This window comes from Grampus griseus (assembly GCF_964374135.1).
Source record: "Grampus griseus genome assembly, chromosome: 4".
NCBI classification, from domain to species: Eukaryota; Metazoa; Chordata; class Mammalia; order Artiodactyla; family Delphinidae; genus Grampus; species Grampus griseus.
In genome coordinates, this window is record NC_138997.1 from 109,581,565 (window position 1) to 109,595,797 (window position 14,233).

Below are 14,233 nucleotides of genomic sequence, written 5' to 3' on the forward strand. Positions count from 1 at the left end.
GCACACCGCAACAAAGAGTAACCCCAGCTCGCCGCAACTTGAGAAAGCCCGCGCATAGCAATGAAGATTCAACACAGACATAAACAAGCAAACAAATTAATTAATTAAAATGAGCAAGATTGTGTCACAATAACTTAAAAAAAAACTTACCTAATTCCTTGGACTCGGAAGGGTAATTCATATAAGAATAAAATACTTGAATAAATTTAACAAAAGATGTGTAAATCCTCTATACTTAAAAATAAAAGTTGAGAGAAAGTAAAGGAGATGGAAACAGATGGAGAAATATAACAGATTTATAGACTGAAAGAATCAATAGTTCTAAGATGTCAAATTTTCCCAAATGGATCAATATATTCAGTGTAATCCCAATCACAATTCTAACAAGTTTTTGTGGAAAACAACAAACTGATTAACAGAGTATGATGCTAAAATGTGTGGTAGTATAGAATATTGGTTCAGGACTCAGATCCTAGACTCAAACTGTTGGCTGTACCATCTTCTATGTGTGACCTTTAACCAAATAACGTTTCACAACTCACTGTGGTATTTAATGTCTGAAATTTGGTATGTCCCCTCAATTTGTAAACAACATTTATGATTTTCTATAAACTGATGTGTTGGTAGTTTTCAAATGGGCCATGAACTATGTTCCAGTAACACAGAGACAATATGAAACTCAGCTATCTCTGAACTTTTATTCTCTCATTTCTATAGACAGCAGCAATAGTAACCCACCTCATGGAATTTCTGTGAAGATTAAATGAGATAATGCAAGCCACTTGGCAAAGTCCTGGCACACAATAGAGATTCAATAAATCTGGATTATCTAAAGGGAAAAAAGGATAATAGATGAATGAGAGTTGGACACAAACAGTGATTTTATAACTCACACTACATTTGCTATGGAATGATTAAATGAGACCAGTTCTTGAGCCTCAGATATAAAAAATGTCATCTTTTCAAATTAAAAAAAAAAACAAAACTTTTTCCCAAAATAGTAAGCCAGTTACCTATGGCATATCAGTTCAAGCAAGAAGGACCACTATGAGAGATGAGGAATAAGGGATTTATGATAGAACTGACTGAATTGTGGGAGCTGGTAATGGCACCTATGGAAAGCCATTCTGTGTCTAAAGAGAGCTGAAGTCATGAATGTAAGCAGGGCACACATCTAAGATTAAAAGCTGGGCATGAAATGAGTGAAAGCAAAGGCAAATTGGAATCTAAAAGAATAAACAGGAACCCAGAAGACAAACTGGAAACTGTCCACAGCTAGCTCTCATTGCATTTAAATCTGACTACACAGTAACCTGTATATTTTAAAGCTGGCACACTTGACCTTATAGCTCTGTAGGTGTCTGGCCCAGGTCTCAGACAAGCTGAGAATATCCAGTGAGAGGCAAAGAAGCTGCAGATCCAGCTGCTGCAGGACATCAACAAAGTGTATCTGAAGATCAGCTACAACATGCATAAGCTGCAGCTGTGTTTGAAGTCCTGCACAAACCTTCCCATCATAATTACTGCTGCTTCACTTCCATCTTTCAAATCGTACATAAATTTTCTTATAGGCAACCCTAACTTGGAACTATACAGGGAAGAGATTTCTGGAAAATGTATTTCTCAATAAGACCATTTCTCAACCCCTATGGTAAATTACCATGTCTTATTTTTATCACTGAATATTAAATCCTGCCATAAATATATAAGAATAAATGCATGAGTATGATATTAAGAACAATCATATATTGATAAATGCATAAAAGAAATTAACTTTCTTTGAATACTTATTATGTATCAGGGATATTTCCCAACACATTTCACATTACCATAATAATCCTCACAACTGCATAGTAGTGTATTCTCTAATTTACCACGATTTCATTTAAAAAGTAGGCTCAGAGGTGAAATAAATACCAAAGAACACAGAATTTATGGCAAAACATGAATCTGAACATGGGTCTTTGAAGTCAAAGTAGAGATGCATTTTCTACAGAATTACAATAAAAATGAAACAAAACAAACAAACAAAAAAAACCCATCATGGTTAAAACTATTAAGAAAAAATAACAAAAATTTTCAATGGGCTTGAACACAAAAGTGGCAAGTAGATGAAAGCAATGATGATTAGCTGGCTTGAAATAACTCATTTAAAAAAGGTATTACATCCAGAGAAGAGGAAGTTGAAAGGCAGAATGGCCTTCACATATATGAAAGATTCTTACTTATAGGATTGCATGGTTGTCAAAAATCTGATGATTCTGTGATTGACAGGAAGACACCAACACATATAGGCAAAGGATATGAGTTCTCTTTTGTGTTTGTATGTATGTATATATATATATATATACATATATATATATTTTATAGTTCAGTTTTCCCCACTTTTTGTTTATTGGCGTATAATTGCTTTACAATGTTGTGTTAGTCTCTGCTGTACAATGAAGTGAATCAGCTATATATATTCCTCCCTCTTGCACTTCCCTCTCACCCACTCACCCCATTCCACCCATCTGGGTCATCACAGAGCACCAAGCTGAGCACCCTGTTCTTTATAGCTGGTTCCCACTAGCTATCTATTTTACACATGGTAGTGTATATATGTCAATCGTAATCTCCCAATTCATCCCATCCTCCCCTTCCCCACCCCCCACTCCCTTGTCCACATGGCTGTTCTCTACATCTGCATCTCGATTTGAGCCCTGGAAATAGGTTCATGTGTACCATTTTTCTAGATTCCACATATATGCATTGATATACGATGTTTGTTTTTCTCTTTCTGACTTACTTCCCTCTGTATGACAAACTCTAGGTCCATCCACATCTCTACAAAAGACCCAGCTTTATTCCTTTTTATGGCTGAGTAATATTCCATTGTATATATGTACCACATCTCTATCCATTCATCTGTTGTTGGACTTTTAGGTTGTTTCCATGTCTTGGCTATTGTAAACAGTGCTGCAAGGAATATTGGGGTACATGTGTCCTTTGAGTTATGATATTCTAAGGGTATATGCCCAGTAGAGGGATTGCTGGGTCATATGGTAGTTTCATATTTAGTTTTTTAAGGAGTCTCCATACTGTTCTCCACAGTGGGTGTATCAATTTACATTCCCACCAACAGTGCAAGAGGGTTCCCTTTTCTCCACACCCTCTCTAGCATTTATTGTTTGTAGATTTTTCAATGATGGTCATTCTGACCAGTGTGAGGTGATACCTCAATGTAGTTTTGATTTACATTTCTCTAATAATAAGTGATGTTGATCAACTTTTCATGTGTCTCTTGGCCATCTGCATGTCTTCTTTGGAGAGATGTCTATTTAGATCTTTCACTCACTTTTTGATTGGGTTGTTTGTTTTTTTGATATTGAGCTGCATGAACTGCTTGTATATTTGGGGGATTAATCCTTTGTCCATTGCTTCATTTGCAAATATTTTCTCCCCTTCTGAGGGTTCTCTTTTTGTCTAGTTTATGGTTTCCTTTGCTGTGCAAAACTTTTAAGTTTCATTAGGTCCCATTTGTTTGTTTTTATTTTCACTACTCAAGGAGGTTGGGTCAAAGATTTTGCTGTGGTTTATGTCAAAGAGTGTTTTTCCTATGTTTTCTTCTAAGAGTTTTATAATGTTCAGTTGTACATTTAGGTCTTTAATCCATTTTGAGTTTATTTTTGTGTATGGTGCTAGGTAGTGTTCTAATTTCATTCTTTTACAAGTAGCTGTCCAGTTTTCCCAGCACCACTTATTGAAGAAGCTGTCTTTTCTCCATTGTATGTCCTTGCCTCCTTTGTCATAGATTAGGTGACCATAGGTGTGTGGGTTTATCTCTGGTCTTTCTAACCTGTACCATTGATCTATATTTCTGTTTTGTGCCAGTACCATACTGTCTTGATTACTGTAGCTTTGTATTATATTTTGAAGTCAGAGAGACTGATTCCTCCAGCTCTCCTTTTCTTTCTCAAGATTGCTTTGGCTATTCAGGGTCTTTTGTGTATCCATACAAGCTGTAAAGTTTTTTGTTCTAATTCTGTAAAGAACGCCATTCGTAATTTGTTAGGGATTGCATTGAATCTGTAGTTTGCTTTGAGTAGTATAGTCATTTTCACAGTATCGATTCTTCCAATCCAAGAACATGGTATATCTTTCCATCTGTATGTTATCCTTGATTTCTTTCACCAGTGTCTTATAGTTTTCTGAGTACAGATCTTTTTCCTCCTTAGGTAGGTTTATTTGTGGTATTTTATCCTTTTTGATGTGATGTCAAATAGGATTGTTTCCTTGTTTTCTCTTTCTGATCTTTCATTGTTAGTGTACAGGAATGCAAGAGATTTCTCTGTATTAATTTTGTATCCTGGTAACTTTGCCAAGTTCATTGATGAGCTCTAGTAGTTTTCTGGTAGCATCTCTAGGATTTTCTATGTATAGTATCATGTCATCTGCAAACAGTGACAGTTTTACTTGTGCTTTTCCAATCTGTATTCCTTTTATTTCTTTTACTTCTCTGATTGTTGTGGCTAGGGCTTCCAAAACTGTGTTCAATAAGAGTGGTGAGTGTGGACATCCTTGTCTTGTTCCTGATCTTCGAGGAAATGCTTTCAGTTTTTCACCATTGAGAATGATGTTTGCTGTGGGTTTGTCATACATGGCCTTTGTTATGTTGAGGTAGGTTCCCTCTATGCCCATTTTCTTGAAAGTTTTCATAAAAAATGGCTGTTGAATTTTGTCAAAAGCCTTTTCTGCATCTATTGAGATGATCATATGGTTTTTATCCTTCAATTTGTTAATATGGTGTATCACATTGATTAGTGTATGTTGAAGAAAACTTTCATCCCTGGGATAAATCCCACTTGATCATTGTGTACAATCCTTTTAATATGTTGTTGGATTCTGTTTGCTAGTATTTTCTTGAGGATTTTTGCATCTATGTTCATCAGTGACATTGGTCTGTAATTTTCTTTTTTTGTGATATCGTTGTGTGGTTTTGGTATCAGTGTGGTGGTGGCCTCGTAGAATGAATTTGGTACTGTTCCTCCCTCTGCAACTTTTTGAAAGATTTTGAGAAGGATAGGTTTTAGCTCTTCTCTAAATGTTTGATAGAATTCGCCTGTGAAGCCATCTGGTCCTGGGCTTTTGTTTGTTGGAAGATTTTTATTTACAGTTTCAATTTCATTAGTTGTGATTTGTCTGTTTATATTTTCTAATTCTTCCTGGTTCAGTTTTGGAAAATTGTACCTCTCTAAGAATTTGTCCATTTCTTCCAGGTTGTCCATTTTATTGGCATATAGTTGCTTATAGTGGTCTCTCATGATCCTTTATATTTCTACAGTGTCAGTTGTAATTTCTCCTTTTTTCATTTCTAATTTTATTGATTTGCATCCTCTCCCTCTTTTTCTTGATGAGTCTGGCTAAAGGTTTATCAATTTTGTTTCTCTTCTCAAAGAACCAACTTTTAGTTTTATTGATTTTTGCTATTGTTTTCTTTATTTCTATTTAATTTATTTCTGCTCTTATCTTTATGATTTCTTTACTTCTACTGACTTTGGGTTTTCTTTGTTCTTCTTTCTTTAGTTTCTTTAGGTGTAAGGTTAGATTGTTTATTTGAGATTTTTCTTGTTTCTTGAGGTGAGATTGAATTGTTATAAACTTCCCTCTTAGAACTGCTTTTGCTGTGTCCCATAGGTTTTGGATCATCGTGTTTTCATTGTCATTTGTTTCTGTGTATTTTTTGATTGCCTCTTTGATTTCTTCAGTGATATCTTGGTTATTTAGCAGCACACTGTTTAGCCTCCCTGTGTTTGTGTTTGTTACAGGTTTTTTTTCCTATAATTTATTTCTAATCTATAGTATTGTGGTCAGAAAAGATGCTTGATACGATTTCAATTTTCTTAAATTTTCTGAGCCTTGATTTGTGATCCAAGATGTGATCTATCCTGGAGAATGTTCCATGTGCACTTGAGAAGGAAGTGTATTCTGCCACTTCTGGGTGGAATAGCCTATAAATATCAAATCTATCTGGTCTACTGTGTCATTTAAGTTTGTGTTTCCCTATTTATTTTCTGTTTGTATGATCTGACCATTGGTGTAACTGGAAGTTAAAGCCCCCCACTACTGTTGTGTTACTGTCAATTTCTCCTTTTATGGCCGTTAGCATTTGCCTTATGGATTGAGGTGCTCCTCTGTTGGGTGTGTAAATATGTATAATTGTTATATCTTCTTCTTGGATTGATCCCTTGATCATTATGTAGTGTTCTTCCTTATCTCTTGTAACAGTCTTTATTTAAAGTCTATTTTGTCTGATATGAGTATTGCTACTCCAGCTTTCTTTTGATTTACATTTGCATGGAATATCTTTTTCCATCCCCCACTGTCAGTCTGTATGTGTCCCTAGGTCTGTAGTGGGTCTCTTGTAGACAGCATATATACGGGTCTTTTTTTGTATCCATTCAGCCATTATGTGTCTTTGGTTGGAGCATTTAATCCGTTTACATTTAAGGTAATTATCGTTATATATGTTCCTATCATTACCATTTTCTTAATTGTTTTGTGTTTGTTTTTGTGGGTCTTTTTCTTCTCTTGTGTTTCCTTCCTAGTGAAGTTCCTTTAGCATTTGTAAAGCTCGTTTGTTGGTGCTGAATTCTCTTAGTTTTTGCTTGTCTGTGAAGCATTTGATTTCTCTGTCAAATCTGAATGATATCCTGCTGGGTAGAGTAATCTTGGTTGTAGGTTGTTCCCTTTCATCACTTTAAATATATCCTGCCACTCCCTTCTGGCCTGCAGAGTTTCTGCCGGAAAATCACCATATGAGGATTCCCTTGTATGTTTTTTGTTGCTTTTCCCTTGCTACTTTTAATATTTTTCCTTTGAATTTAATTTTGTTTGATTAATATGTGTCTTGGTGTGTTTCTCCTAGGGTTTATCCAGTATGGGGCACTCTGTGCTTTCTGAACTTGGGTGGCTATTTCCTTTCCCATGTTAGGGCAGTTTTCGACTATAATCTCTTCAAATATTTTCTCAGACCATTTCTTTTTCACTTCTTTTTATGAGACCCCTGTAATTTGAATGTTGGTGTGTTTAGTGCTGTCCCAGAGGTCTCTGAGACTGTCTTCAATTCTTTTCATTCTTTTTTGTTTATTCTGCTCCTCAGCAGTTATAGTTATTTCCACTATTCTATCTTACAGTGCACTTATTCATTCTTCTGCCTCAATTATTCTGCTATTGATTCCTTCTAGTGTATTTTTCATTTCAGTTACTGTGTTGTTCATCTCTGTTTGTTTGTTCTTTAGTTCTTCTAGGTCTTTGTTATACATTTCTTATATTTTCTCGATCCATGCCTCCATTCTATTTTTGAGATTTTGGATCATCTTTACTATCATTACTCTGAATTCTCTTTCAGGTAGGTTGCCTATTTCCTTTTCATTTATTTAGTCTTCTAGGTTTTTACATTGCTCCTTTGTCTGTAACATATTTTTTTGTCATCTCATTTTTTTTTCATGGGTGGGACTATATTCCTGTCTTACTGGTTATTTGGCCTGAGGCTTTCAGCAGTGGAGTTTGCAGGCAGCTGTGTATAGCTGGGTCTTGGTGCCTAGATGAGGACCTCTGGGAGACCTCACTCTGATTAATATTCACTGGGGTCTGAGGTTCTCTATTAGTCCAGCAGTTCAGACTTGGTACTCCCACCACATGAGCTCAGGCCTGACCCCCAGCCCATGAACCCAGATCCTGCAAACTGTGCAGCAAAAGAAAAAAAGAAAAAGAAAAAAAAAAAGAACAATGACAAAGAATAAAAGATAAAATTAGAAAACAGATATATTAGAAAAAATATAAGTGAAACAACAATTGGAATGTAAAACAGAACCACAATAGCAAAAAAAAAAAACAAAGGGGGGTGCTGGAAAAGGCCTTGGCTGTGTGGGGGGGTGGAGCTTAGGCAGGTGTGGGGTTTAGGGGTGGAGGTGGGGTCTAGGCTCAGTGCAGCCAGAGAGGGTCTCAGTTTGCCTCCAGCCTTGGAGGGAGAACCAGGCCCGGGACACCAGCAGGCTCCCCGGGGCCCAAGTGGGCAGGGGAAACACTAGCCATGTTCCTTCCCCGATCCTCTGATCCCCGAGGATCCCTCTCCATTCACCTCTACTCTTCCTCTTCCCCTCCACACGCTGCCAGAGAGGGCCTCAGAGGGCAGAGGACTAGGCCTCGGATGCCAGCAGGCTCCTTGGGGCCTGAGTGGGCAGGGGAAATGCTAGCCACGGTCCTCTCCAATCCTCTGAACCCCCGAGGATTTTCTCCCTGTTGCTGTTAATCCCCTCATGGTGAGTGGGCCTCTCCAGGTGTGGGAAACCCCCCCCTCCCCCAGCTGCCCTTCAGGGATGCTGGTCCCATCCCTCCTCCGCTTCTCCTACCCCCACACTCCCCCTCATGTCCTACCCAGTTGCTTGGGGGTTCCTCCTGTTCCCTTGGGTGTTGAGGTCTCCCACAAGCATCTGGTAGGTGCCCTAGTTGTGAGGAGACACAAACTCTGTCTCCTCCTACTCCACCATCTTGACTCCGCCCCCTGCCGAGGGGCAGAGTCAAGATACATATTTACCTCTTAATGCAGGTAAAATATATATAATTCACTACGAACAGACAGCTATACAAGCCAGGCAAAACACCAGCACATCCAGACAGAAAGGCAAGACAAGCTCCCTTAACCTTCAAGTCTTCCTGAAGCAGTCTTTCTACTGGGATACTACTTAATCAGGGTGAGAATTCTGTCACATCTTTCAAACAGATTTGACTTATCATTCTCAAAGGTTTTGTAACTCCTAGCTATTTCTAGCTGTTGAAACTCTGGCTATGTGCTTGACTCCTCACCAGGTTCAAGAAATTTGTAAAATCCTCCCCACATGCCTGAGTTGAATTTTTCCAGGCATAGCATGCCACTAGCTTGCCCAGACTTTAGGCTTGCCTATGATCCATTCTGCTAGGAGAGTTTTCTTATCCAAAAATGAATGGGTGGAAAAGAGGAAATGATCTTACACTCTGAAACTAGAGGTCTAATTTAGGTACAAAACGATATTTTATGATAGTGGGACTTTAAAAGAGACTGGAATGAGGACTACAGAATCCCTATAATTTTTTTTTTAATAGGTCCTTTTCTTTCTGGTTTGCTGTAATTGTGATTCTAGATGTCTCAAAATACCTCCCAAAATTTTATTCTATTTTATTCAATCAAATTTTATTTAATCATTCATTTAGAAAATATTTTTTGAGCACCCACCATATACCAGGTACTGCCTAGAATGTCAAAAAATGGAAGACTTGACTATCTAGGTTTTAAAAAGAGATTACAAAAACCTTTCCTGATACACACCAAATAAAGTTATCAGACTTCTACACACTGTTCTATCAGAACAAATCTGTAATTTAATACTTCCTCTTCTTAAGTGACATATCTGTTTTCTATAAGTAATTTTTTTAAAAAATTATATAATTGTCAGGTGTGCAGCATTACAGTTCAACATCTGTATACACTGCAGATACACTACAGAGAGATCATCACCACAAGTCTAGTTACCAGCCATCACCATACAGTTGACCCCCTTCACCCATTTTCCCTATCCCCAATCCCCTTCCCCTCTGGTAACTACTGGTCTGTTCTCTATATCTATGAATTTATTTTTGTTTTGTTTGTTTTGGTTTTTGTTTTTTAAATTCTACATGAGTGAAATCATGCAGTAGGTGTCCTTCTTCATCCAACTTATTGTCTTTTTTTTTTTTTTTAACTTTCCTTTCTCTATGTACTGCTCTCTTGTCAAGGATTCCTACTTTCATGGACCCCAGATCTGCCTCCTACTTTGCTTATACCCTTCTTTTGAAACACAGATTCTAGTAGCTTCCTGAGAAAGAGCAAATGGGAAGCAAATTTTCTGAGACCTTGCATGTCTGATGTTGTCTTTATTACACTTATATTTGATTGAGAGTTCAGCTGTGTATGAGAATCCCATGTAGGGAGTTTTGAAGGCATTTCTTCTTCTTTTCTAGTTTCCAGAGTTAGTTTTGAGAAGTCTGATGCTATTATAATTCCCAATCCTTTTAAGAAATCTGTTTCTTGTTTTTCCTTATAAAGTTTTAGAATCATTTTTTGGGCCCAGTTGTGTTCTGGACTCTTCTTAATTGTCCTTTTCAGTCTGAAAACTACCTCTAAATTCTGGGAAATGTTTTAAAATAATTTATTCATTAATTTTCTTTCCTTAATTTTTTTTCCATTGTGCCTTTTTAAAATTTCTATTTTTTGTATGTTAATCTCCTACAGTGAACTCCTAATTTTGTTATCTTTCTCCCTCCTTTCTATACCTTTTCCCACTTTTGGGGAGATTTGCTCAACTTCATAATTTTATCCTTCAGACGAATGCTTTGTCCCTGCAGTTATTTCCAAGAGCACCATTATGTTCTTTCCTCTTTTGTACAGCCTCCTTTTCTTATTTCAAGGTTGCAGCAGCTTCACTATTTATTTGAAGACATTAATCATAATTTTTTTAACTTTTTCTTGCTCTCTGAGTTGTTTAAAAATCCTTCAATGTTCTTTTGTCTTTGCTTTATGTGTGTTCTATCTCCCATGTTATGGGACTTTTTTTTTCCCATAAAATGATTGTCCATTCATATTTCAGTTGAAGTGCTAAGAAACTGCTAGGGTGCTCTCTGTCCATGAGCTGGGCTTATTTACTGGTTCTCTGCAATATAAGGTGATAAAGCTGAACCATTTTACCAGGAGTTCTGAAATTCTTAATACATCTAGGATATCTTCTACCAAAAGGAATGTTTTACTTTCCTACCTGGGATTTATAGTCTGGCTGCCACTGTTTTAGATTCAGGTAGAGAAGGTATCTCACTATTCAGAATGTAGATTTTCATGTAATCCCACTGTTTTCAGTATAAAACTCTCCAACTTCAGCTGTTTTTCTTTTGTACAAACTCATCAGAGATTAAAACTCTTATTTTCAACCAGTCACGTGGATCATGTGACATGGCTTCTAGGATGTAAAATGTGCTACAACTCTTGTATCAGAAATACCCTGTCCAGGGGCTTCCCTGGTGGCGCAGTGGTTGAGAGTCCACCTGACGATGCAGAGGACACGGGTTTGTGCCCCGATCCGGGAAGATCCCACATACTGCGGAGTGGCTAGGCCCGTGAGCCATGGCCACTGAGCCTGTGCGTCCGGAGCCTGTGCTCTGCAACGGGAGAGGCCACAACAGTGAGAGGCCCGCGTACCGCAAAAAAAAAAAAAAAAGAAACACCCTGTCCACATAGGAGCAAGGTATTTTTGAGCAGAATTACAATTGACTCAATCTATCCACTGGGGAAATTATGTCCTTAAACAGCTCTACATGGCCAATTATAAGTCCTTACAGAATATGTTAGAAAGTTGCTAAATTAATATAAAATAATATCAGCAAATTCTATAACTACATAATGCAATGGACATCAAGTCACAAAAATACCATTCTTTAAAAATTATCTTAAATCCCTCATTATGCCTCCTAACTCTGTTTCCATGATCTCTAATCCTACATCACCTGTGTTCTTGGTTCCTACAACTTCACTGGTTTTAGAGCTTCCCACTGGGTCTTTCCTGCTGGGTCCTTTGGTCTCCTTCTTAGATATTGCTTTCTCTTAATCTCCAGGCAATGTCAACTCTCTCTCTCATAACTTCCATCTTAATGAAATATTTATTCACCCTCTGTCAATATCATAGTATTTATTCATATATTTAAAATAGAAAAATCTAATAGTATTCCTAGAAACAGAGGACAAAAATCCCTCTCAGTTGCAAGATAGGACAACATTCAAACTAGATCCACTGCTTACAGCTTCCTTTCCTGGTAAGGTTAGTTGTATTTTATGATCATCTAAAATTCCCATTCTTTGGCAGCCTTCAAGCAGAGAGGTGGGCCAAACTTTAACCTATCTCTTCTTTTAAAATCTCTATTCTAGAGTTGGTTTCCTGATCCAGTTGAAGGTCCAGAGTTGTGAGGCAGGTAACTGCCAACATACGCCATGGCTTCTGGTATTCTTTCAGGACATTTGAAATGCCACCTTAAGAAAGACCCTGAGTGCAAATCCTGCAAACAGATACAACTCACAAATGTAGAGGACTGATCGGGAAAGAAAACAGGAAGATATCCTCTCTCACCCTCTCGCTCCCTGTCTGTCTGTCTGTCTGTCTGTCTGTCTCTCTGTCTCTCTCTCTCTCTCTCTCTACCTCCCTCCCTCCCTCTCTCTCTCTCTCTCTCTCTCTCTCTCTTTCTCTCTTTCTCTCTCTCTCTCTCTCATACACACATACACACACACCCTCTGCCTTTGGCAGTTAAAAATTATGACCAAATGCTTCTCAGTAGCTCTCAGTTGTTACGACTGTACAAAGGAAGACAGCTGATCTCTAAGATAACAAGGGTCCAAGTAAAATAAAGTCTTATAGATTAAAGCCAACACTTAAATAAAAATGAAATAATATCCTGGACTGGCTGTGAAGTGCAGGTGTTCCATACTCTCTGTGACCAACAGCCATAGCCAAACAGGTTGTAATTAGAGCATCACAGTTCAAAACTTCCAGCCAAACCCTCACTTTGGTCTCCTGATAAAGCTTTGCCTGAAATTGTAAATGTTTGAAATATAAGAGAAATTCAGACAGAAAATACAAGGGGTCCTTGAGAAAGAGACTTCCATTTGTACCTGGGCTAGGGGGTCAGGAGTCAGAGTCATGCCCTTTCCTGATGTGTCTCTAAATAGAACTAAGGCCCTGATGCTAAACTTTTCATAAACCATAGGGTTTGTGGTGGTTTCCTTTCGGCAACATATTTCTTGCTATGCAGGATACAATTATAAATAACTTATTATTCTGCACACTTATGTCCTTCTTTTTCTTTCTCTCCCTCCTCATTCATTCTTTCCATATCTTCAATCTACCTCCCACTCGAATGCCCCATCTCCCATGGCAGAAATTCAAGCACATAGTGAGAAAAACACACAGTTTAATGACCTCAGAAATGTCTACATTTAAGTTCAATTTTTAGAATCTAATTTTTAGTTTGGAGTCTCTTCTTCTAATCCACATGGAATTCAGAAAATATCAGGCCCAGAAATATTGAATACTAACCACATTTTGTTGGCGATAATAACTATGATAGCAAATATCATGAAAATGCATTTTAATTACCAATTCTTTCCTTTAATTCATCAAAAAGGATATTAATTATAACAGCCAACATTACTTGGGTGCTTACTATGTTCCAGGCAGTGTCCTAAGTGACTGATGTGTATTATCTCATTAAATCATTGTAACAGTCCTATGAGGGATCCTTCCCACTTTATGGATGAAGAAAGGAAAACCCAGAAGAGCATTGACCTGATTGACAAGCAACAGTGCCAGAGTTGGAACACAGACATCAATCCCCCAAAGTCTGGATTCATAAGGAGTAGACTATAAGACCTCTCCCCGTGACTGTGTACTGTATACTGAAAGAATTGTTAATCAGGGAAAGTTAGAATGAAAGGAGCTAAGAAACCCACTAGTCTACCCTCCCCCCACATGGAGAAATGGAGGCGGCCTACAACATCCCTGAGAGGTTGCACCCAGCTTCTGTCGAGCTGACATGTTTGAAATTCAGCTGCTATTCTATTTGGTCAGCCTGAGCCAGCTCTGGGTAGTATCAAAACAAGGTGGAAGAGGTTTCCTGGCAACTAGAACAGTAACCTTGGCCTAACAGCCCCAGTGCTCAATTTTTCTTTCCCTCAATTCACTCAGACATGTCTTCCCTTTCTTTTTCAAATATCTTCTTGCTTTCTACAAGATAAAAGAAGAATGAAAGCTTGTTTCATGAGGCCAGAAATGAGTTACCTTTAGAATTTGATATTCAATTATTGTTATTTTTTTTAATGTTATTTTTTGAATTTCTACCCCTCCACTTCTTAACAGATATAGGCTGCATGTTTTAAAAAAGTAAATTAAAAATTGTATTCCTTTCTGTTTATCCTTTTGGAAAACGCGGGCATTCCCTTTGAGAAAAACTATTTTTCTGAAGCGCAGGTCAAGGGTTCCCATTCTAAGGTCTACTTCAGCTGGAGGGCCGTGATCCCACTTCACTGGGTTACGCCGCAGCGCCCAAGGTGAGTTAAAATGGAGTCAAACATCAAGGACAAAAGAGGCACCTTAGTCCTGGTGCTGTTTTTCTTCCAGGTAAAATGAGAAATCAAATCCTC